Here is a 27,897-nt window from a genome sequence, read left to right as displayed (position 1 = left end):
TTTAGGTGGTTTTGTTTACAAGAAAGTGAGAAAAATAAAAGGACCTTGTACAGATTCGCAAAAAATAATAAATGTAAGTAAATATTAATTATATTGTACAATAAAGTTAAAAATATAAGTTTAATACTAGGTAACAACAGGCGCTCTTATCGTTAACAATATCTTTTCCAGACAATCTTTGGGTGACCTAGCAAGTTGAGGTGATGACAAAAAGAAAATAAAATGAATAAATTCACAGTTTCCACAAACTTCATCTTTTGAACAGATGGAATGCAGCTGGGTAGAGTTAAATGAAGTACCTAACTTTATATAAGTTGTGTCAATCAATTTTAAATTATTGTATACTTGCTTGGGGAGGCTCTGGTAAATCGTTTATGATAATGTTGGAGCGCGCACAAAGAGCGATTCTGAAGGTATGTTTGGGGCGACCACGACGTTATCCAACAGCTGAACTCTTCAAAGAAGCCCAAGTTCTGAGTGTTCGCAAATTGTTTTTGCTGCGTGTTACTTTATATGCTCATATTATGGCCAGTCGTCTGCCGGAACATCAAACGCTTACTTCAAGAAGAGTTTATTGTATCCCTAAACCCCGTGTCATCACTTCTTTTGCTCAGCGCTTCTCGGTATTTTTCTTCTCGCACGTTTATAATAAAGTAGTTAAAATTTGTGACATTAGATATTGTAACGTAAATGAAGCAAAAAATCGTATACTAAACCTGCTAAAGTCCTGGAACTACGAGGAATCAGAAGCAATTCTGAAACCTTCCCAAGAGATTCCTAACATTTCGTATTCATAGGATTAATTCTTCATTCCTATTCGAGTTCTTGTAGACACTTTTCATAACGCGCGAACACAATTAAATTCAAACAGACTTTAAATTACATTACACTTAGATTTCACACACACATTTCACTCCCTCCTCACAACAAACTTACACACATACAAATTCACACTTCACACTCTTCTTTCTTTCCTATCCTTATGTTTAATATACATAAATATATTGGTAATTTGTGATGACCTTGACCCCCGCGATACAGGCCATGCCTAGTGCGGGGTTCACTGCAATGTGCATCTATGGAAATTGTGTTTTTTGTTAAATAAAGATAATTTATTTTAATTTTCATTTAATTTATTTTAATTTTATTGATAGAAGAAAACTTTGTTCTAGTACATTCTGCGGATTGTATTCATTAAAAAGTTTAGACAATTGTGAATGCTTCTTAAAACAGAAATCAAAATATTATATTATGCATTCTGTGTGCGCTTTTATACCTATTTTGTATAAACAAAACTGTTAGGTATTAAATGAAGCTTTTTTTGCAAATGACGTATGAAATGCCATTGCAATTAGAAAATACTTTAGTATATTTGTAACTAACAAAATATGGATTGTAATATCGTCCGTTTTTTTTTTTTTTTAAGACAATACTTTGAAAATTTCAGGTAAGATAGGTTTTTAGGTTAAAACTCTATTATAAATTTAATAACTTACAAATACAATTCAAATATCAGAAAAAGATAGTAAAAATGCATCGGTAGTTGTTACAGTTATTTTACTTATTTATTCCTTAAATAAAATCTACTTCCAGAAAACGTACTTGGAGGGTTTAGAAGATACCTACATAATTATGTTATTGGTAAGTATTAGCGAAAATATAAGGAAAATGAGGAAACTGCCTGTTCAAGCTAATTTGATATACGTCACGCCGTCTGTGGGTAGTTTTCTGACAGACTCTTCAGGTTGAATTAATTTCATTATTAGAATCCTTAGAAGCGAGTAACATAACTGTTTTTAGGGTTCCGTACCCAAAAGGTAAAAACGGGACCCTATTACTAAGACTCCACTATCCGTCTGTCCGTCTGTCTGTCAGGCTGTATCTCATGAACCGTGATAGCCAGACAGTTGAAATTTTCACAGATTATGTATTTCTGTTGCCGCTATAACAAAAAATACTAAAAACAGAATAAAATAAATATTTAAGTGGGGCTTCCATACAACAAACGTGATTTTTTTGCCGTAATGGTACGGACCCCTTCGTGCACACTTGGCCGGTTTTTTTTTTGCTTCCGGATATCAATTCCAATTTCTATTACATAATTACGTATAATTTTACTTTTTTCTTCGATCCTTTCCTTTACCTAGGATTCCTGTCTTGGTTTTCTTTTTTTCCCTTTTATTCAAGATACGGCGTGACATTAAATTTAAATGTTGTGATTGGGTATTAAACAGCTCCGGGCCGAAATGTATAAATTATATGAAATATCTCGGTCCTCGGCGACACAAACATGATGACATTGATGACTTAATTCATTATTATAAACATAATAAGATCAATATTTCCGTTGGTGTGTAAGAAAACACAGGGCACATGTGTCGACTATTAAATTTGGTAGGCCAGTGTAAACACGCCCTAATTGACACACGGTGAATGAAGTTTTCAACGCTAATAAATCGCCAACGTCGTTCGTAAAGTTTTCCTTTTCTTGGAACTCGAATAAACGGTTTCGTATTTCGATCGAATATTTAAGGGGATCCCATGCCCCATGCAATGACCTTTGATCTGAATCCCTTAGTTTTCTAATGTTTTTTGTAGCTTATTATATTAACAGCAACGGCTTAAAGCAATATAGTGTCCCATATTCACTTCAAAGTATATTGTCTTCGAGATATTTGGCATCAGTTGAACAATTTTAGACCAAAAAACTGGTTTTCTGGCCATAATTTTTGTGTTTATTAGTTTAAAATTAAAACCCCTGACCAGTACTTATACCTATAAACGTCAAAGACGAACACAAATATTTAAATTTCGTATATGTAAGAACCATGCATCGATGAAAGCCTCGGGTAACCCCTTAAAGCAGAACGATTGTGTCGGGCTAACGTTCATCCGCATGTTACAAGCATTTAATTACATTTAATAAGATGTATAATTAAAGGTACCGTTCGGATTAATATCACCAATTCAGTTAGCAGTAATGTCGTCACCTGCAATGAATATGTTATAAACGAGCGCTGAAAAAGACGTCATGCGCTTTTATTGCGCTACAAATACGAACGTGTCAGATATTTTTGCGGCCTTCGTTGTGTAACTTAGTATCGTTAAAGAATCTATTACTTAAGTGGTACCTGTAATATAACTGAACTCCCCACTACTAGGCCAGGAAATGAATGCTCAAAAAAAGTTATAGAGGGAAGTGCTTGGAACACAATTTTTGACTTCGTAAGACTTTGTTTGGACTAGTTAGGGGTGAACATATCAAAAGTCCCTGGCCGTAACCATGGTGCTGGCGGGGAGAGGGGGGTTTGAAGGTTCCAGTTTTCGGTTTTTCGATTATATCTCGGAAACTATGCGAATGAGTGGCATGGCCACTTAAACAAAATGAAAAGTGATTTAATTTGTTACAAGTATAATTACAATGTTTTGATTTTTATCAACGGATTACAAAACTTACACTTTATAAATGTGTTAATGTAAACTTCAAATTTTTTCTAAACTTAAAATAAATCCGCCTGTTTTTTTATATTTCATTCTGTTAAAATCCTTATTTTCATATGATATATTTTTTTATATAAAAATATTGCCTGCCCGCGCAGCATGGTTTCCCCTATCACTAAGTCCGTCACTTTCGCACTCACATACTTGTTAGAACGTGACAGGCATGGTGATAAGCGTACCGTGCTACGACTCCTGGTATACTTATAATATGATTACCAATATGGTTAAACTTAATATACATAGCCAGACAATCAGAGCTTTTATCAAAAATTAAGCCACAATTAATGAATCACTCAAAAATCTGTTTAACACACGCAATTTTTGGTAGCTAACTATTATCTAATGTTTTTCTTTTTCATTTCCCTTAAATCGAACCATTCATCAGTCTTTCATTTCCGACAGCGATAAGCTTCATATATTATTACATTTATCACACGGATTTCTTTCTTTTACTGTTTTTATACCTATTATTGTAAAAAAAGTACATTTTCAGTGTTAAAAATTAAAAGAAAATGTCGCTGTTTGGTCGTTATCGACATTGTTGTTGTTTAGCGACAATATCCGCATTTCTAAACGGTTTGTTTTAAAGAAAAATCCATTAATTTTTTTTGGAAATACATTTAATAAGCAATTTATGTACAATTTTTAAACAGCAAAGCTTTAATGCAGTGTGTGTTGCCAGTGATGACATACGGATCTGAGACGTGGGCGCTAACGATGGGCCTCATAAGAAGGCTCAAGGTCACGCAAAGGGCAATGGAGAGAGCTATGCTCGGGGTTTCTCTGCGTGATAGAGTCAGAAATGATGATATCCGCAGTAGAACTAGGGTCACCGACATAGCTCGCAGAATTGCAAACCTTAAGTGGCAGTGGGCGGGGCACATTGCTCGCAGAACTAATGGCGGGTGGGGCCGGAAGGTTCTGGAGTGGCGTCCGCGTACCGGAAGACGAACTGCCGGTAGGCCTCCAACGAGATGGAGCGACGACCTGGTGAAGGTCGCGGGAATTCGGTGGTTGCGAGCGGCACAGGATCGGTCGGAGTGGCGAGCCTTGGGGGAGGCCTATGTCCAGCAGTGGACGTCTATCGGCTGACATGATGATGATGATGAAAGCTTTAATTTGGCCTGTATTATAACTATACAAACGTAACACTATGCATCGTACGTAAAGCGTCCCTTTTTTGTTGCTTTAAAATGTACTATTATATTATCTAAATTTCTCACAGAGCCCAGTAAAACTAATAATCGTTTACAAAACAACCGTGTTCGTTTGTTTACATGTATTTTATTAGCGTCTGACTCGAATAAGCTCGGATCTACTTAGACGGATATTTTAATGGCCCCTTGACTCCTATTGCCTCTATGTGTATAACGTTTTATTGCCTAGCCGGGGGTTTATCGGAACAATAAAACACGAGACAACTCTAATCGCAGGAGTCAGTAAATAACACCAAATAGTTAAATATTATATTGATTCTTTATAGGCATTGCGTATTATAGAGCAGATGCCCCGGTTTTGGCTATCTTAGTACCCTTTTTGGCCAGTTGGAAATTTAATAGATAGAAAACTATAATATTACAAAAAAAAATTTTTAGTTTTTATATCGTTGTATGGTAACGAATTGTGTTTGTAATGATATATAACGAATAAGTTTATTTTATATTGTTTAGACAATAATTAGCCAAAACCGGGCCAGTGGCCACAACCGGGGCATATGCCCTAAAGGGTTAGGAGGATAAGTAGAGCGTTAAGAGCTTTCAGACCAGCAACAATAATACATTACCTACTTTCATAAAACAGTAATGTACAGGCAGCATCGGCAATTCAATAGTAACACACCAAAAGTATCCTCCACCCCCTCCCAATAGAGATAAATCTCTACAGTTCACTTTTAAAATTATTTTTTGCAGTATGTTGTTTTGTAATATATTAGATTATTTTAAAACGGGTCACTCACGTATTATTAAGTTGCTCCGTGAAGACGATCCTCGTAAATTGGACGGCTTAAACGTGAGTGACCCGTTTTAAAATAATCTAATATGTTTGAGTCTCAAGGGAGTTTTATAGTCATGTTATGTAACAGGTACATAGAGTCGTGTCTGTTTTTGTTAAGCTATAATTTCGATGCTGACTGTTCTGAAGACTGAAATCTGCCACTTAGAGTTCATTACTACATACAAAACTTGTAGTCGATTTATTTTCTTTGTATAACAATTTTTGCAACGAAAACTAGTAACGGACATAGATATTACCTATGAGACACAGGCATTAAATATATTAATAACGGGTCACTCACGTATTTCCCGTGCACGTATTGCGGGTCTGCGCCGGTCCGTCACCGTCAACGCAAGCTCCTGATGACTCTTCGGTACGGAGTGAAACATGTCGAGCGTTTTTCGACTTAAAATACGTGAGTGACCCGTTATAAATATATTTAATAATTTCATAATATGTTACGTAAATGTTCAATTGTTCATGACAAGTTTCATATAATTTTTAAGCATGTTTATTTAAAGTGAGAGCATAACCTTGATTGTATGGGAGCGGCTTTTTTGCAGTAGGTTAATGTGACTCTTAAGTGCGTGGGTACTAAATTAATAGAAGAGATAATTAAATTAAAAACCGGCCAAGTGCGAGTCGGACTCGCGTTCCAAGGGTTCCGTACATTACACAATTTAAACAATGTATTTTTTATGTGAAACGTGAGTGAAATGTCTTTAAAAAACCCGTAGGGGTCGGATCAAAAACCAAGTAATTAAGTCCGACTCACGCTTGACTGCACATTTCTAATAGGTTTTCCTGTGATCTATAGGTAAAGATCTATTATGTGTATTTTTTTCAAAATTTTAGACCCAGTCGTTTCAGAGATAAAGGGGGGAATGGTCATTTTTTTCCTATTTTCTTGAATAACTTCTATACTGTTTCTCCTAAAATTGTAAAAAAAATATATTTGAGATTCACACAATAAGCTCTTTCATTTGATATGTAACACGATATAATTTGAGAAACTTTATATTTTAATTTTCACATTTACCCCCCAAAAGTGGCCCCCGTGTTTAAAATTCATTTGTTTACGTTACATGTCCATCTTTGGGTCACAAACTTACTTATGTATACCAAATTTCAACTTAATTGGTACAGTAGTTTCGGAGAAAATAGGCTGTTACAGACGGACAGACAGACAGACGCACGAGTGATCCTATAAGGGTTCCGTTTTTTCCTTTTGAGGTACGGAACCCTAAAAAAGGGTCTAAAACACACAATGCCGCATGTATCAATCATCATTAATATAGTTGTACCTTCTTATTGTTTGCAGTTTACCCTTGTGCGTGAGATAAATCTTGTAGCTATTTATAACTTTGAAATATAGCGCCTATTGTATCTGGCCAGCTTTCCAAATGTCTTTATATTGTATAATCACAACCAGTTTAACTTTATTAAAAATACTAAGTACTGTAATCAAAGTTACGGTCTCGTTTTAAAACAACATGAAATTTGACAAGAGCATTTTTTGGCGGCAGGTTCGTGTGAGATGTGTGTGAAGTATCCTCCATCCGCAGTTAAGCTTGCTTGAAGAACTTATATGTACGCAATAAAATTAAGAAAGATTTACAACATACTAAGGGACACATATTTAAGGGAAATTAACTGAATACATAAAATATGCCTTGCGCTTGATATTCTGATGCCTTACTTGGTGCACAAAAAGAAAAATATTCTTTTGGAAAAAAAATATGTTATTACTTTTATTATTCCTGTTCTTAGCTATTATGAAATTAAATACTTATTTATATCGTAGAAATGTTCACTCATATATAGTCGTAAAAAATAATTTCAGTAATACCTATAAAAGTATTTAATATTATGCACCCCGCATCATATAATGTCAAGTGAAGAATTCTAAAAACATCGTTTGGGCCCATGGAAAAGAATCCGAAAAGCAGCTGAAAAAATATTGGAAAAGTTAATTTGTAACAAGTGTCCGAGACAAGTGTTGTGCGGAAAACGGCGTAAATGCGTTTCATCGCAGTCTTGTGAGGGAGATAAGAGCGGCGCGACGTGTCGCATCCGTTCGAATCTTAGTGTTCGCTGAAAAAAGTTTGTACTGTGTTCTGCTATAACTGGGAATTTGCAAGTGACATAAAGTGACCACTTTATAGTGACTTAAAGTTTGTGACAAAATTGTAGTTAAAAACTTCAAGCACGAGTGGAGGAAGGTGAGTGAACTCAAAATAGTTATAAGTTACGAGTAGTTAATAAACTTAATAAACGACGGAAGTTAGTTAAAATCAAGTGGGAAAACTGGAAAAACTTGGCGTCTAGAGGAAATCCGAGAACATTAAACGTTTCTTAATGGCTATTACCGTGGTATTAGACATATATTATCTTTTGATTGTTTCGGAAGAAGTATGTAGTGTTAAAAACCTTATAATGTTAAATATTCGGGTAAATCTACTTTTTCTCATGGCCATTGTTACAATCTTTTGGGTCAGTCTTTAAATCCTAGTTTTATTAATTTCATTAGAAAGATATTTCTCGTTATTTATCTGTCCCATCAGCCAGGGGACACTGTACCGTTAAGTCTGCCTATTTTTCTCCAAAACTAACTCCAAAATTCGAGTTAATTTAAAATTATTTAAGTGTAGTAGAGATGTCAATATATATGCCGATTTAAAGTAGGCACACCAGCATTACTATCATGTTGTAATGTCATGCGGTTGTGATATAGTATTCACATACAAAAAGTGTTGGAGCACAAATGCCCAGTGTGGAGCAAAGTAGACACATATTACAGTAGGACTATTGATTGTATCAAATACAGTCCTAACACTGGCGTCCCCTGGCCGATAATGGAAATAGATGGTTAATCCAACCACAGACGCAATAACGCTAAATATTAGTTATAGGTAAGCTTAATCTTCAGTCAGACATGTGATATCACTTATCTTCCAGCCACAAATTTGTTCTCTTGAGTTTCTCTCGTGTGTCTCGAAAAGACAACGGCATTATAGCATAAAACTAAGATAGGTACGAATGCTTACAGATACATTTATGTTTGTTATTGAAAATTTATTACAATTATTCAAATTCTTGAGTTCATTCATTTTTTACTACACAAACAAATCCCATTTTTGGACAAATTCTTAGTGAATTTTTTTTATACTTATTTACATAATTTGAAAGAATATTTTAATTTCTTAAAGTATAAAATTGTATATCTTGAATTTCTACTAGGTTATACGTAAGTACTTTTTCAAAGATAAGGCTGTATACTTAAAGTATCGTGTGTCCAAAGCACAGATGAGAAGCAGCTAGTTGTAAGGCGTATGCGGGGAATATCGGATATTTCGGAAATTGGGTAAACCCGAAAATCATATAAACATCGCTCATATTCTATTGTAATAAGAGTCCCTTTACGGAATTACGCTTCCTTCCTTTTGAAAATACACGATTACGTCTAATATAATTCTTAGCAACAAACCAATTAGGTACTAAGCACAAACCTTCGTCTTGATATCATTGTTACTCATTGCATTTAGTGCATGAAAATAATTGCAATAATATACGGGTTGCAAAGCGTCAAAAAGGTAAGGTCAAAAGTGAAAATAAAGTTGATTTGTGTTATAGGTCACCCGCTACCAATTATGTAACTGATGAGGCGGTTGATAAGAAGTCATTAAGGTTTGGTTGCATGCAACTGATTTATTCGCAACTGATTTGACTTGTATCTTAAGTTAAGCTTAATCGCTAATAAAGTAGACTACTACATACTTAGTTTACCTGGGGCCCATTTCCCAAACGGTACGAAACATTAGTCCACGAACTGTGAAATCGTATGGGTTTCCATGACGACACACTAATAATATTAGACTAATACCGATCGAGAAATGGGCCCAAGGTACCTTTTTAGGGTTCCGTAGCCAAATGGCAAAAAACGGAACCCTTATAGATTCGTCATGTCTGTTTGTCTGTCCGTCCGTATGTCACAGCCACTTTTCTCTGAAACTATAAGAACTATACTGTTGAAACTTGGTAAGTCAATGTATTCTGTGAACTGCATTAAGATTTTCCCACAAAAATAGAAAAAAAAAACAATAAATTTTGGGGGTTCCCCATACTTGGAACTGAAATTCAATTTTTTTTTCATTAAACCCATACGTGTGGGGTATCTATGGATAGGTCTTCAAAAATGATATTGAGGTTTCTAATATCATAACTAACATATCAATTTCTAAACTGAATAGTTTGCGCGAGAGACATTTCCATCTAGTAAGTAGTTTTTTTTAATACGTCATAAATCGTAAACCGCAATTTACTTTTCAGGTTTTCACTCACGTTTCACATAAAAAATACATTGTTAAAATGATGTAATGTACGGAACCGTCGGTGCGCGAGTCCGACTCGCACTTGGCCGGGTTTTTAATACGTCTCATATCTCCTTAAGCTGATTTATTGATCTTCTCTGTAACGTAATTAAAACTCCCTCGGTTTTAATATTCTTAATAATGTTAAAGAAAACTCAGCGTAGCTGCAAAAATTTATATTGTAGCAGCAATAAAATTATCTAAGCAAACACTTACCTATCTATGTTGCAGTTAAAGATCTACCATTGAAGTCAGGCGATTTTTAAACCAGGGGCCCATTTCTCGATCGGTATTAGTCTAATATTATTAGTGTGTCGTCATGGAAACCCATACGATTTGACAGTTCGTTGACTAATCTTATTAGTCTAATACCGTTTAAGAAATGGGCCCCTTTTTACTGGTAATACCTACTGGTAATACTTAGACGTGGCGCAACGTACCACGCAAGGCATTCAAAACGCTACACACTCATAGAGCCCAATTCAGATTTAACAACTTGGTACGATTTTGACCATATTGAATAATTGAATATTTTGATCTTGAAGATAACTCATTCTTATTTTTGCGTGCGTTTTGAAGAAAGTCGTACGGGAGACGCACGTTAATCACTAAGACGATCCTCAAGGTAGTATCAAAATATGTTCAAAACCATAACATTTTGTTAAATCTGAATCAGGCTCACGAACTCCGACATAATAGAGATTGTTGAACAAACGTTTGAGTAGACTCGAATAAGGGATAATCATAGCAGGATCTTTCGGGCAAAAATTAGTACTAACGAGGCACTTGTATTACCGACCGTCCGTATTTTGACAACTTTACCGAAATGTCTATGTTTATGTATTAAGACGGTAGACGTTAACATGTTATGTAAGGTCTCTTTTGTAGATATACGACTATTCGAATACTACTATTTAGTGTTCGGATAAATTCCATACTGGAAAGTTGTAATATTATGACGTAATATTACACGCATTATTTACTTAGCTAAACTCCATTCCGCCTTTACTTTAACTGTCAAAAATTCAGTTCAGCATGAATAGTTTGTCAATGTCGGAGAACAAACCTTTGAGTAGACTCGAATAGGGGATAATCATAGCAGGATCTTTCGGGCAAAAATTAGTACTAACGAGGCACTTGTATTACCGACCGTCCGTATTTTGACAACTTTAACGAAATGTCTATGTTTATGTATTAAGACGGTAGACGTTAACATGTTATGTAAGGTCTCTTTTGTAGATATACGACTATTCGAATACTACTATTTAGTGTTCGGATAAATTCCATACTGGAAATTTGTAATATTATGACGTAATATTACACGCATTATTTACTTAGCTAAACTCCTTTCCGCCTTTACTTTAACTGTCAAAAATTCAGTTCAGCATGAATAGTTTGTCAATGTCGGAGAATAAACCTTTGAGTAGACTCGAATAGGGGATAATCATAGCAGGATCTTTCGGGGCAAAATTAGTACTAACGAGGCACTTGTATTACCGACCGTCCGTATTTTGACAACTTTACCGAAATGTTTATGTTTATGTATTAAGACGGTAGACGTTAATAAGTTATGTAAGGTCTCTTTTGTAGATATACGACTATTCGAATACTACTATTTAGTGTTCGGATAAATTCCATACTGGAAATTTGTAATATTATGACGTAATATTACACGCATTATTTACTTAGCTAAACTCCTTTCCGCCTTTACTTTAACTGTCAAAAATTCAGTTCAGCATGAATAGTTTGTCAATGTCGGAGAATAAACCTTTGAGTAGACTCGAATAGGGGATAATCATAGCAGGATCTTTCGGGGCAAAATTAGTACTAACGAGGCACTTGTATTACCGACCGTCCGTATTTTGACAACTTTACCGAAATGTCTATGTTTATGTATTAAGACGGTAGACGTTAATAAGTTATGTAAGGTCTCTTTTGTAGATATACGACTATTCAAACACTACTATTTAGTGTTCGGATAAATTCCATATCGGAAATTTGTAATATTATGACGTAATATTACACGCATTATTTACTTAGCTAAACTCCTTTCCGCCTTTACTTTAACTGTCAAAAATTCAGTTCAGCATGAATAGTTTGTCAATGTCGGAGAACAAACCTTTGAGTAGACTCGAATAGGGGATAATCATAGCAGGATCTTTCGGGGCAAAATTAGTACTAACGAGGCACTTGTATTACCGACCGTCCGTATTTTGACAACTTTACCGAAATGTTTATGTATTAAGACGGTAGACGTTAATAAGTTATGTAAGGTCTCTTTTGTAGGTATACGACTATTAGAACACTACAATGTGAAGTGTTCGGATAAATTACATATTAGAAAATTTGTAATATTATGACGTAATATTACACGCATTATTTACTTAGCTGAAGTCCTTTTCGCCTTTAATTTAACTGTCAGAAATATTCAGCATAGATAGTTTGTCAATGTCGGAAAATGCATTCAATACGTTTTATAAACACACTAGCGACCCGCCCCGGCTTCGCACGGGTAGTTCAACTAATTTAAACAAAACCTTAACAAGTTATAAATATAAACCTTCCTCTTGAATCACTCTATAAAAAAAACCGCATCAAAATCAGTTGTGTGGTTTTAAAGATCTAAGCATATATATATACAGACGGACAGACAGCGGAACTTTGTTTTATACTATGAAGTGATGCAAGAGGGGTTTTACTTATGGTTATGTCAGTCGCCTGTCAGCCAAATGCGGTAAATTAACATTTCAGTTTTCGAGTGGACAGAGTATAATAGCGAGTCTTGTGTGCCTTATTTACAATTAAATTGCCGTGGCAAGACGTTACTAAAATAGGTATGTTTGTTAGTTACGGTACGCTTGTTATTATACTCGCGGTTTTGCGATATCTCTTCAGTCTATGTAGCTACTGAGTGCGCTTTTCTTATATCATATTCTGAGACGAATCTTGTAATTTCTTAGTTTGTTGCTATATTTGAAGTATATATCCATAAAGTAACATAATTAAGATTGAATATAAATACAAAATTACTGATCTACTTAGTCCATAAGCTCTAAGAATAATATTCGGTTTTTGGGTCGGAACTATAGCACAATCGGAATAGGACAAACTGGAAAATCTCTTACTCTAAAGGTTTCATGTCCACACCATTTGACCGCAGCTATCTTGTAAAATGTGTGTCTTCCTGGCAAAATCGCATTTTATTCGGAATTTACGTATTTTATTTATTTATTTATTTATTTTAAACTTTATTGCACAAGAACAAGTACAAAAGGCGGACTTAATGCCTTGAGGCATTCTCTACCAGTCAACCACTGGGCCAAACAGAAATTGTTAAGGTGGGTGCAGTGCGATGCGAAAAAAATAATTTCTAAATATAAATTCTAATACTAACGCCAATATACAAACTAGTAATATTTATATACTATAATACCTTTATAAACTACATAAATAAACAATATAAATACGTATTCTATGGAAATATGGTGTAAGGCAACATTAAAGCTTATTAAATTCTACACCCCTATGCTCATGACCCCTGTTTGCAATGTTTATTTAATAACTAGCTTTTGCCCGCGACTTCGTCCGCGTGCAGTTAGTAATTTGGGTAGCTTATTTTTTACCTAATCTGCTTTTTATCGATTCCCCGTACAAACTTCCACTCCCTTTTTCACCCCCTTAAAGGATAACTTCTGGTATCAAAACTACCCTATGTCCTTTCCCAGGACTCAAATTTTCTTATTAAATACTAAATACAACTTTCAGCTAAATTTCAACTAAACAGACAGACAGATATGGGACCGGCAAGAAACTACATCTAAACATTAAATGTTATAATTAATATGCATGCATCTTTTAAAACTCAATGCCCGACTCGTGGAGAAACAGCATTTTAATCCCTTTCTTCAAAGGAAAAGGGGACGTCAGAGAATGCAGTAATTATAGGGCCATAAAGCTAATGTCACACACGCTTAAAATTTGGGAGCGTATCTTAAATAACAGATTAAAAACCTTTATATCGCTAACACAAAATCAATGCGGGTTTGTAGCAGAGAGAAGTTCATCCGACGCTATTCAAACGGTGAGGATCATGATCGAAAAAGCCAAAATAAACAAGACAAACCTTCATATGGTTTTTATAGATTTGGAGAAGGCGTTCGATCATGTTCCACGCGATCTCATTTGGGAAGCACTAAGACAGCAATTAGTACCAGAGTTTTACATATATCTTATACAAGATATGTATAAGGACATTACTACTCAAGTCTTAAGCCCAGCTGGCAAAGGGGAAAAGTTTCAAATCAGCGTAGGGGTACATCAAGGTTCCACTCTAAGCCCCTTAATGTTCAATACCGTCATGGATCATCTCACGAAAAAATGTCAAAAGCCTCTGCCCTGGAACATTCTTTACGCCGATGATGTTGTTCTAATCTCGGATGGCGTGGAAGAACTCCAGCGGAGTTTGGACTCCTGGGTAGAGGCACTGGAAACCAATGGCCTTAGGATTAGCAGAAAGAAGACGGAACACATGTCCTGCATTTTCGATGATGTCACTAATCCCGAAAGTATCAAGGTTATGATAGGGGACACGATTGTACCTACGGTAACGCAATTTAAATATCTAGGATCTGTGTGCAGTAATGACGGCAAAATTGACAAGGACGTTACGCACAGAACTACTACTGGATGGATGAAGTGGCGTCAACTCACAGGCGTGATGTGCGACAAAAAGATGCCCCTCAAAGTGAAAGGGCATCTGTATAAGACCGCTATAAGACCGGCTGTTCTGTATGGATCTGAATGTTGGGCAACCAATAAGCAGCATCTAGACAAGCTGCACACCACAGAAATGCGTATGCTACGCTGGTCAGCGGGTGTTACGCTACTGGATAGAATCCGAAATCAGTATGTCAGAGGAAGCTTCAAGATCGCCCCGATTATCGAAAAGGTCAAGGAGAAACGCTTAAGATGGTATGGTCATGTCCAAAGGCGTTCAGAAGACCATATGGTGAAACTGGCCCTAAAACTGCCAACCACTAAACGCGGCTCAGGCAGACCACCTACCACCTGGTGGACGACGGTTGAAAAAGACCTAAAAGAAGCTCATTTAAATAAGGACGTAGCGCAAGACCGCGCTAGATGGAAATTGAGGACAAGGAAGGCCGACCCCAAGTAAATGGGAACAGGTCTAGCGGGAAGAAGAAGAAGAAGCATCTTTTAAAACTGCCATGCTTACGGTATTTGATAGCAATAACATACTTGAGGACCTTTCCGAGCGAATTAATTTAAGCCCGTGGAGTTTTCCTAACTCCTTTCGAGTTTAATAACTATTTGGAAACTTATAAGTAAAATAAACATAGTTTTAAAACAGCAGCGGTGATAATCAATTTAACCTCTTACCACTAAGTGGCATTTGAAACTCATCTGTTTTTCCTTGAGTGGTCTCTAAATTTTTAAATAATATATATTTTACCTGTAAACAAATTTGATGGCATGTATATTAAAATATATTTATAGACTCTTATTATTTTATTAAAATCTATGCATAGATTTATTGCATAGGTATGGGAATATTGCCAATAAAAGAAACAAGGTCGAGCTGACTCGCTTTTTATCAATACCCAAAAATAATGGGAGTAGCAATCTCGATAATATGTAGCATTACTATTACTACAATATAGTTTACGAATGGTCAACAGCGTCGACAACACACTAACTTATTATACCTACGTAAACTTTATTTGATTCATCAACGTCAAAACCTTTGTGTTGTGTATGATGTGTTGTGATTTATTATTTTTCAATAGGTTTTTTATCATTTGTTTTCGTTCAAATAACGCATTCCAGTTTATTCTGAATACATTGTAAATATGTAGGTAGTAGTAGAGCCATTTATTCCAATAAATATTACATTAGTTTACAAAACATGTAATGTTTTTTTTGTAAATGGATTTAGTATTCATAATAACTATATTCATAATTTGTGCAGTTTAAAATTATACAATTATAAAGATACCTCTGAATTTCGTTTTAAATTATTGTCTCATCCATTTTTTTATAATTTAATTCTATAAGTAATTTAATAATAATAATAAAAACCGGCAAAGTGCGAGTCGGACTTTTCAGTATTTGTTGTTATAGCGGCAACAGAAATACATCATCTGTGAAAATTTCAACTGTCTAGCTATCACGGTTCAAGAGATACGGCCTGGTGACAGACGGACAGACGGACAGCGGAGTCTTAGTAATAGGGTCCCCTTTTTACCCTTTGGGTACGGAACCCTAAAAAATCGTTTATTTCAGATCTGCATTGATCCATAACGGTGTTAGTATAAAAATCCTAAAAACTATGTTAAGTACTAAATTAATTAATTAATTAATTAATTAATATAATTATTGTACTTTTTTTTGTATTTATTGAGATGTCCATTTGTGGACATAGGTCTCCTCCATCGTGTGCCATGTATTTCTGTCCGCGGCAATTCTTGTCCAGGAAGACCTACGAACACGCCATACTCGATGAAGTGATGAATCTGACGATTCGAATAGAATTGCCATTCCCTAATTAGAACAGATTCTAAATATTAAGTGGTCAAAATGTTTTCTTACCCCGAATTAAAATTAAGCCAGTGAATTATATTTTCTCTTCTCAAAATGCTGATGTAAATCAGGATCCTGTCACAAATAACACGGAAATGTAGACAGTGAATTTGTGATTCGTTCTGATTGATATCTCATTCCTATTTACATTAATTTCCTGTCATTTGTGGGTTCGTTAGAGTACTTGGAAATGCACTTTTAAATCAAGAAGTTAAATGCGAGTTGTAGAAGTTTATACATAGTACCCCAAAATACGTTGACAAAGAATTTTTTACATGTTTCCTTACTTTAACGTCCTTTACAAAATTGCATTAAAAGATAAAACGACAATCATTGAATATAACGATGTGTATTTTGGTCGAATCGATTTAATTTTGCTAAATTCTTGTAAGTATTTATTTAAGATTAGTACGCAATTTATGTAAAACGTAACAAGTGTCTAAAATTACCAAAATAAATTAAGTCAAATATCTTTTGCTTAAAATAAATATATATATTCCCCTCATCTGGCAGAATATATATTATTTGTCAGAAATACACTTCGCATAATACGTATCGCAGGTAACTTTTAGTCGTATGATACTTTCGCATAAATATAATATATACTTGCCATAATAGTAATTTCGCATAATATTCATTTAGCAGAATTTTCTAAGTTAGTATTAGGGTTAGGATTTTCTGCCAAATAATATTATGCAAAAAGAAATTATGCAAAATAATATTATGCGAAAGTTAATTCTGCCAAACGACATTTCTGCCAAGTAACATTATGCAATACAAAAATATGTCAAAAAACTTTCTGCAACACAATAGGGAGCCCACGGGTTACATGTGAGATGAAAAAACATTGTTGTTTGTTGTCGTTGTTGTGATGTGTTTTTTCTGGATTTTAAAAATGATAAAAAAAATGAAAACCGGTCAATTATCCGTTGTTTGTCAAGTATAGGTAATGCCTGCGCCACTTTTGATGCTGACTGTACATTCAGCAGTAGAAGTTGCTAAGCGGGCGAGGTGTTCAAAATTACCTTGACACGCTCTTATTAATTCTCTTAACAATAAAGTCGCGTCAAGATCATTTTGAACACCTCGCCCGCTTAGCAACTTTTGCTGCTCGCTGTACATTCAGTAAACATGTTGACCATTGATTTGTTAATAGTGCCATAGCTACTAGGAATTTCGAAGGATTCCAATCTTCACCTGATAAAGCGAACAACAATTTTCGAAAATCCACCATCTAACTTTTGTCTTACCAGCGAGTAATGGTCCGTTTTCTTGTAGACATTTCGTGGCGTTAATCATTTTGTTTGAAGGATTTACCTAATATCTTACGCTAATTGTCCTCACTTTTTAAACCGTGTGATAAAACAAAGTTTCCGAGCAGGGAATAGAATGACTTTGCAATCGCATATTTAAATTAGTCCAAATTAAATAATTTTTATTTTTTTTTTTAATCTTTATTGCACAAAAGAAAATACAATCGTACAAAAGGCGGACTTAATGCTATGAGGCATTCTCTACCAGTCAACCTTCGGGCAAAGCAGATAATTTGTAGGCGGTGCAACATAGTGATTACATATATACAAGTATAGTTAAATAATGGATAGGCATAGACATACATACATATATCTGTATATATAATATTCATATAAATACATACAATATACATACATACAAATACATAAGATATCAGATGAAACTTTCAAAACAGAAACACTAAGAATTCATCGTTCTGCCAGCAAAGTACTCACGTAAGGATTTTTTAGTGATAGATAGATAGATAGATTAGTGCTACCACTAGGAAATTTATGGATAATTTGCCATTCGTAAGTCATTCTATTAAAAAATAATCTCTTTTTTTTTATTCGGTCACTAAAATAGGAAATTACTTAGACTATCATTATTAGGTAATAATTTATGACAGTTGAGTTTCGTTGAGAATTATTGACCGGAATTGGATATATTTTTCTAGTGCTTAATAGGCTAAACACTAATTGTGTTCAATTTGATGCCTCCGTGTCGGCAAGAAGAGATAGAGACCTTAGATTATTGATGTTAGATGAACTGCGCCTAATCAGTGACAATTTTTTTTTTTTTTTTATTCATAAATTTAAGGAGCTTAGTCACTGAGCGGTTATGTCGCTCCATACGTTCGCGAAAATACAGTAGCTTTATGTATAAGATAAATTGTTACACTTAGTTAGTACACGATTTATACGTCTTATAAAGTAATTTTGCTTATTCTGACTCAGGATTAGCCAGCACGACATTGCCTAATCCTGTGTTAAAAGTTGCACGAAGCGGCTCCCCTCGCACACATTCCCTCCACAATCATCAGAGTTAGGGTTATCAGCTTTCCCCATCAAAAACTTAAATTTGTAGTGACAAAATTAAGGAACTTGAGTTGCAATTCTTAAAGTGCAGGTTATAACAAAATGTAATTAATTAAGAACATACCTTTGTTTCATTATGCCCATCAGGCTTATGGCTTTATCCATAACGAAGGTAAAGACAGAGAGGAGTTCGAAAATGCCGTGAATGGCTTCGAGAAAAGAGGGTACGGCTGTCTTCTTTGTTTGTTTTTTTTGACTTGGCGGGAGGACTGTTTTGCCTCATTACTTTTATGGGATATGTCATTAGCAGCAATAGACGTAAATATTTCGGTTGTGATGCTGATAATCCTCCTTCCGATATAGGAACGTTTAATGAGCCTCCTTACTTCATTTAAGTGATTTTCGAGAAATAATTAGAATTCGACCCTTCTTGTTAACTTGCTGCTTTATCTCGAGTAGCCTGCGACTCGCCTACGCCGCGATACGGCCACGAGACTTACGGATCTAATCATGGAGAATATACATCATTAAATTTATGTACTTTTAAATTTATTTTCAATTTCAATTTCAATTGTCTTCGGTTACCGCGATAGTTACTCTTGAAATAAAACTATGAAAACGGATTATATCGCGTATATTAAATTTATAATACATTCCGACGTTTCGAACCCTTTACAGCGTTCGTGGTCAACGGGTGACTGAGGAAAAACTACAAAGTGCAAAAATACTCACATACTAAAAATAATGAACCATCATAGACTATAAATTTTAAGGTTGGTTCATGCAAAATGCGAAGCGCATGCGAAGACCATGGTTCAGTCGTGTAAATTGAGGCTGACCAAAGGCTCAATTGGATAAAATTTATAGAACGTAGCTATAATCGGTGAATTAGCAATGACGACAGAATGATATTCTACCAAACTTACTCTCAGCTATTACTTTATTATTGACCTATAACTTTGTCACGTCTTCTTTACTTTTAATCGCTTTCTTGTACTTTTACAAAAAAAAACAGCCAAACTTCAACATTCCAATAAGGTGGGTGTGACCGCAGAAGTCGTAGTTAGGCTCATCGTAAATGTATTAATAAAGACAATAGCGAACTTTAATTGCTTTAATGAAATTTTCAATTCATCGATCATTAATATCTTAGATCTGTGACGTTGAACATTAAACCTTATTATCTCCAAAACAGGTCTCTAATTTATATGACGGAAGTTAATAATTTGTGTGCAAGTCACACATTTGCCTTGTTTTAAGATATGATTTATAATCCGTCAGCTTCGTCGCCGTTATTTTAAGCAAATATTTTAATGGAAAGTCCCCTGTCCTTCAAAACTCTACCTAACTGTTAATGACATTTTCTAAATTGCAAAACTTATTTTCAAACAGCTTTAATCAATCTCTAGGGTAAACTGGGAAAAGCAAAACATCGAAAGTCGTGGAGATCAAGTTTTATGCCAAGCAGTGAGAAACTATAATAATATAAATGTAGACCAGACTAAGAAGAAGGAAATATCAGGAAGATTTGTGCGGAAAAATTGCCAGTATCATGAATATATGCTCCTTTATTTGTACACTCTTGGCCTGACGTTTCGAACGTGACGTTACGTTCGTGGTCACTGTAGGCAGACTGGCGAGGAATTGTATCAACATCTTCTTGCTGCGCGGGTTTTGCGAGCTACCCGCACTTAATCTTGATTATGCTGGGGTTGTCACTTTTCCTACACACAACACACAACATCCGATGGTATATGATGGGATGTTGTCCCCCTTACATTTGCTAATCACTGGATTCCACGAAGACGAAATCCCCTGTCCCTAATTTTGATTGAAAATGTCATAATGAGGAACAGGGGATTCCTCGCCAGTCTGCCTGTGACCACGAACGTAACGTCACGTTCGAAACGTTAGGCCATAAATAAACGTGTTTTTTACGCGATTACATTAAGTCCCGTGTTACTTTAAAATTATGAGTGAAAATCGTGTTAGTTTAAATTCAATAGAATGCCGTTTAGTTTACTCTTGTGCTCGTTTCGCAGCGCAATGGTTGGATTCCATTTATTTTAAATCTTTCATTTCGTACTAGTACAAGGCTTTGTTTTCTTATCCAATGACCAACATAAGTTTAGATAAGGCCTTTTTATTATATTAACTCGGCAGTATTGGCAGGCAAGCTTGGGACTGAAGTAATATGTGACCACCTACGCAAATATTTGTTATCGCGGCCGTTTTTCTGATTACAGTAGCATTGTTGTCCCTAGACGGTCTTACAAATAAGTTTCTGTTTTTCCTCTACAGTGTAAATATATTATGTTGCGCAGTAGGTATATTACTTTATAGAAGTCATTTTCATACCAAACGTCTACTGGCTGAAATAGGGCTTTCTTCACGGCATCCGGTCAAAGTAAAATTTTAACCTCCTAACTCACCGACCTAATAGGTATAAAAACGAATTAACTTCGATAGCATATAAGACAGGAGTCCTGTGCAGGATAGGTGGACGGGCGGAAGAACCTAAGCTTTAAATTTTCTACGGAAACTATTATATAACAAAAGAGTGGCCTTGAATTTGATGCTTCGTAATTTAAAAATAATTTAAAATCTGCACGTGCAAATTGTTAAATTGTAAAAATTTGAAGAAAAAATGCAACATACAATGCAAAATAGGTTTTATTTATAATTATTCCTCGCCAGGCTTCACACCTTAAGTGAGGTTTAGACTAGCTAGAACTTGCATGCAATTTTCGTTACATTGCGGTATCTGATAAACATTTTGAATGCAGTTTACCTTAGTAGTCAGAAATGTAACGTAAATTGCATGCAACCTGCTTGCTAGTCTAAACCTCGCTTTACTTTATGTTATTATTTGTTTGTTTTCTTCAATATAAATTAGAAAACAAAATAACTTCCCATAAATGGGGGACAAGTGATTCTTGCAGAAAAAAAAACGACACCAAATTATGTACCCATTAAATAAAAAGTCTGATTGGCAAGGCCCAAAAAAAATTACTTAGATTTGATATTACTTTTTACAGAATCATCAGTAAATGATACAAATCATGTGTTGTAAATTATTTTTTAATAACATACATATTAATGTAATTGTAACGTATAATATGAATTATTAAGAACAAACAAAATATGCAATATATGAAATACAAAATTGTATTCCATCATTAAGGCTTTCTTTCAATAATTGGTTCATTCTCGGGCACGCGATATGCTTTGTTTGTGAAAAGAAATCAACCGACAAAGGTTTTTATGATAGCCTTAATAAACTTACTCCGTGTTCTTTTCTAGAATTGTGGTTTGAACGTAGATCAAGGCAGTATTATGAGTTCTGTGTCTTTGTCAGTAAATAAAATGTAAAGACAAAGGAAAACTGGAGAAAACGTATTTTTTTTTTCATATTGTCAAACGAAAGGACGCTACAACGCCGACGTAATGCAATAACAATCCACGAGCGTAGTTTAAACTACCGTAAACATATAAATTTAAAAAATAGCACAATTTAAATAAGACGGATTAAAACACTATAAAGCCCTTTAAGATAACAAAGCATGCATAAGAATACAGATAATCACATTACTTTTTGAATATCTTCACAAAGACTGAATTTACATTCAGAATTTAAAATCTCAACTTCACTACATAGTATAAAACAAAGTCGTTTCCCTGCTGTCTGTCAGTCCCTATGTATGCTAAGATCTTTAAAATTACGCAACGGATTTTGATGCGGTTTTCTTTCGTAAATAGAGTGATTCAAGACGAAGGTTTATATGTATAATACACCGTGCGAAGCCGGGCGGGTCGCTAGTTTAATATAAAATCGCCTTGACACGACTTGCTGTGTATTTCACTTCCACTTAAAGATGACGCTCGGAAGACAACTGCACCAGAATTACTGCTGCGGCCTTAACGCATTGACTTGATACAGTGGTTAAGGATTGGACGTCATAATCGCGGCACCGGCAGTAATGCGGCGGCAATAATAACGTCACACATTTTATCAAGGAAACTGACATATCTTCTTCTTCCTCGGTTCCTCATGGATGATGGATACGGTTAGGGTAAGTGACTTTAGGGCAAACGTTGTTAGGGATTCCGAAGGAGACCCGCGACTACATGAGGTCGTTATTTTGTGCACCAAGGCTCTCCATTCAGCACGATTTTCCGTCTTCCTGATAATAGGCGCCTGTGTAGATCCTAGGCCTTCTTTACAGTGTCTACCCAGCGGGTTGGTGGATGTCCACTACCCCGCCCTCCATCCACCATGCCAACCATAATGCGCATGTCCGTCTGTCTGGCCGTCTGTGTCACCAGGCTGTATCTCATGAACCGTGATAGCTAACTAACTAACTAATATGGCTCAGCGACCCAGAGGGTCTTGGCCTCCAAAGCGAGAGCACTCCACTTTTCCCGATCCTGCGCCGTTTCCTGCCAATTATTGACTTGAAGCTGTCGCAAGTCCGCTTCTACACTGCCGTGACCGCTAACCGTGATAGCTAGACAGTTGAAATTTTTACAGATGATGTATCTATGTTGCCGCTATAACAACAAATACTAAAGAGTACGGAACCCTCGGTTGGCGAGTGCTACTCGCACTTGTCCGGTTTTATAAACCTTACATCAGTACCCATAATTCTTGCTGGTACATTTATAAATATCACTCATAAAAACCTACGCGTAACGCTTGCAATTGGATGGCTCCTGAATATTTATATATAACCTTTAGAGACCTGTAATATTTATTTAAGTAACGGCATGCGGGCAGATAAATAGTTATTTGTTATACAAGGGTGCAAAGTTGTATTTTACCAGCGAGTGTGGAATTGAAACAGGAGCAAGCGAAAGGATTCTATAGTTGAACCACGAGCGAAGCGAGTGGTTCTAAAATAGAATCCTGAGCGTAGCGAGTGTTTCAACACACAAGAAGTAAAATACATTTGCACCCGTGTGTAACACAAAACTTTTCCCCTCACTATAGCGAGGAAAGTGCAACATCCACAGGCGTTAGATCATCTTCATCACAAATCACTTATTTTTGTACGATATTATAACAGAAAACACTGGAAATTCTGATTTTTACGTGAGTCGATGAGAAGTGTTTTTAACTTTTTAAGTAAAAATTTTGTTGACAATGTTGACATTTCTGTTCTGACGTATGAAATATCAACGATGCGTTTTGAAATTGCATCGACTCAACTTGTGCGTCAACATCATTATAAAAAATCTAACGTTTCTTATGGAATTTTAAGGTTTATGACTTAAAATTATTAAATAAAGCTTAATTTGGTATTTTTTATTAGATTCTCAAACCATTTATTTAATGATAATTAATATCGAACGAACCATTATTATGAGCGTTTTACGTTTTGTTATCTGTCAAGCTACTTGTCTTAAACATGCTCCATTCAAGGTCAAATTACTTTCCCCACTAGTGGATAAAATGCGTTTTTCCCCGCTTGTTTTAAAGGATAAAAGACGGCTTTCCGAGCTAGTGAGGGGAAAATAATATTGTTATTGCCTACTGTCTCTTTACGGTCATACATCGGATAAATATAGCGTTATCAAATAAACTCTTTTAGGTTCCAATTAATCTTATGAACCCGTTATCGATTTTAGTCGCAAAAATGTAAAATTGATAGATTTAGTCCCATAAATTGTACACCATTTGATACGTAGTAGAAATAACAGGTACTGGTTTGTATTAGCACGTTCTCATCTTGCCATTTCACAAATCAATTTTTTGAAAACAGACTCACTAAAATTAGTAATGATTTTTTTTCTGATGGACGTATAGGTAAACGCGCGTAAAGCACTGATTTTGTCGCTCTTATTTGTAAATTTCGTAAAGATTGGACGGCCAAAAATGATAGTTTTGTATACTCATTATGTGTACTCATTATTATTATTAAAGTATTAGAAACCAATACTTGTTATTTAGATATTACGTAACAAAACGTGTACAGTTTCAACGATTAAATCTATCAATTTTACAAGGTTTTATTTAACTTGCAATGTCTAATGTATGTAAGTAAGTATGTATGTAATATGGAACATGTTTGTAAGGGTCAAATCTTGCAAGTTAAATTTGACCCACTTCCCGGTTTCCGATGAAGCTGAAAAAATAATTATATTTTATACAATAGTCATATAATGGAGAGGTTTTCAGTCAAGTACCGTGTTAAGGCCACGAAGCTTGCTTAGTGGCCTTATTGGGTACGACATTGAAAAGCTTGATAATATCACTAATGTATACAATATTTTTTATGAAAGCATCCTACCTACGCAAAACTATAAAAGCACAAAGTCTCTGCAAATATTATTGGTTTCAAAATCCTATTAGGAATAAAAGTCAACCGGGCGTATGGTTTCAAGGGACGAGAGCCGTCAAATACTATATTTTTGTATACCTTATTTCTGCTATTTACCTGACGAATTTATAAATTTATTCTTTCCATAAACATTTGCAATATACGAGTACATTAACATTTTTGTATAGAGAGCACGAACTTTTTAAACTTTCTACGTGATTGACGAAAATATGCCTGTGTGCGGCAAAATTTACCAAGCAATATAGTAACTTCGTGAGAATGAAACTCCTTTGAGAAATATAAAACTCTAGCTTACTTACCTCCTACCTTCTTTACCTCATTCACCTGGGTAAGGGCGCCGTTTTATTTTATTACATCTGCTGCCATCCTCAAACCACCGATATTATTTGCGTGCTGCGTAAGGGAATTGGGGGCAACCCCCTAACGAACACGTGAATCGCATATTATGCTGAAGTTTTATTTTTAATTCGAATCGTGCTATCACTTTGATTACGTTGCCTTAAACGGTGACGTCCTTTGAAAGAAATAAAGATATAAATAAAATACATTTATTTAATGCCTCAACAAATTACATGAAAAAAGGAGGAAAGGCATGCAAACAAAAAAAAATTTGGACGCTAAAGCCCCCCCACTCAGCATAATGCCGCGACAAAACCAATTTGCAACCGCAATTTTGGCAATTTTGCAACCGAAAGATAATTTAATGTCGAATATGAGTGCTTTTGCATATTATCAGCTGTGTACTAAAAGCGAAAGTAGTTTTAAACTAATAGACAAAATATTGTGAGAAAAAGGGCATATTACCTACTGTTTTGCAGTTCAGATATTTACAAAGAATACAGATTTTTTTTATATGTAGATATGCTATTCTTATTGTAAATAAAAAATATTGAATCTTAGCTGTGCTCGAGTCTTCGATCAACTCGTCAGATATGATATTGTATTTGATTGTAACAATCTAATATCCTGATTTTCTGATTTTTTGTTGATGTATTTGAATTTGTCATTGAGATTTGTATTAAAAGGGGGTTAAATCAAAATTGTAGTTTTTATATTCAAGGCAGTTTAGTAGGTTTAAATGTAGTTATTATAAAAACATTTATAATAAAAAAAAAACTGGCCACAATTTAAGAATCAGCCTTATAGCTGAAGAATTTTAGTATAAAATATCTAGTGATATATGGATCTGACGAGCAAAATTTAAAATATATATTTTTTCAGAGTAATTCTGATAAAAGGTAAAAACTCGCGCGACGTCTATATTTTCCGTAAAAAGTTTCGCGCGGCGCACCATATCTTTTGTTTCCTTTTAATTTTTTGGCTTTACGCCCTTCTTAACTACAAAAAAACGCTATTCAGTCATTAGTCGTACTGTATCGTATTATGTACGTCAGTCGACTGTTTATACGCCTCCGTCTTTTGCAGTTGTATACCAGATATAGTCATTAAGATAAGCTATAATGTACTAATGCTTTTGATCAGATCGCATATAAACTACGGGTAATGGTTTCGATATATTTAACTATAACATAGTTCCCATGTTTGATAATGTTATGGAGCGGTATTCTAATTTACCATCGATCGCACTGATTATGTTTAATTGAATCGACATTTGTAATTGAATTTAATAATATTTTTATGATTATTTTTATTGCTTGTTACATGTAAATGTAAATTGTCATGTAAACGTGCCTGTGACGTCTAGGCTCCGTTGTATAAAGAGAGATAAATAAAATTCACTTAGTCGTGTGCATGCTACCTGTGTACTCGCCACGCCGATCGCCACGCGGCCGGTCAACTCTACTGTCGAGAGTGTAAAAGAGTTTTTAAGAGCAAGTTTGGCCTGGCCAGCCACATAAGAGCTCATGAGAGGGAGAAACCTTGATTGTTGAGGTCGCCGTCATCGAAATCGATGAGGAGGACTATATATACTCGCCACGACCGTTGACAACACTTTTATTGTGTAAATGTGACAGTGCCCTTGTGAAATATTGCTGAATAAATGTTTGAGTTTGAGTATGATTGGTGCTCGCGAAACAGCATGCAGCGAGTTGCAAAAGTGTACTTTAAGGGTGACACGTTAGACCGGGCCGGAGCTTCCAGCGCTTACTTTTTTATAACACATGACCGGTGATCACGGGATGATTTCTATAGAAAACGAAGCGCCGAAAGCTCGGGCCCGGACTCGGCCCGGTCTAAAGTGTCATCCTTTATGAATTACTTACATTCATAAAATGGGTAGGTTTGCGCTTATTGGTACTCCCAAGGTGCACTACGAGTCGTGTCAATGTCTTTTAATACTTATTTTACTTATTGTGGAATCTGATCTGCTGTAATTGGAAATTTGGATGTGAAGGAAATTAAACAAAGAAATATACGGTTTAAGATACCTGTTCCCATTGGCGAGAAATCGATGCGTATATAATTATATATTGTGTTTGTTAGCGCGGCGTTTTGGTGATTAGTTTTTATTGTAATTAGTATGATTAACCATTTCATGTGTTAACATAACACGCGCTTGTATGTTTCACTAGTAGTAGTAGTAGTAGTAGTAAACTCTTTATTGTACAAATATACATATTAAAAATTACATGGTACAAATAATAAGATGTACAAAGGCGAACTTATCCCTTTGAGGGATCTCTTCTATCTTGACTATATCAAAGCTTGTTTATATATAGGGTGGAAAAAAATAGTGGCCCCTGGAGGGAAAGTGCCTTAAATGTTAGCTCCTTTTTTACTTAAAGAAAACATTTTATG

General features: G+C 35.2%; 2 protein-coding genes across 2 annotated transcripts in view; both read left to right on the top strand.

Annotated features, from left to right (window-relative positions):
- Positions 1–27,897, top strand: part of LOC134749076 (uncharacterized) — a 180,694-nt gene that overhangs the window by 28,858 nt on the left and 123,939 nt on the right. The gene's annotated exons all lie outside the window — the stretch shown is intronic.
- The window catches only part of LOC134748817 (gonadotropin-releasing hormone receptor), a 73,079-nt gene continuing 52,824 nt past the window's right edge, over positions 7,643–27,897 (top strand). Inside the window, exon 1 of the mRNA XM_063683623.1 lies at positions 7,643–7,718. The gene's annotated coding sequence lies outside the window, so the exon portion shown is untranslated. The remainder of the gene's footprint in view (positions 7,719–27,897) is intronic.

The sequence above is a fragment of the Cydia strobilella genome, chromosome 17 (assembly GCF_947568885.1).
Source record: "Cydia strobilella chromosome 17, ilCydStro3.1, whole genome shotgun sequence".
Lineage (NCBI taxonomy): Eukaryota > Metazoa > Arthropoda > Insecta > Lepidoptera > Tortricidae > Cydia > Cydia strobilella.
The sequence above is the reverse complement of the archived record's forward strand: the minus strand, read 5'-3'. Positions and strand labels throughout refer to the sequence as shown.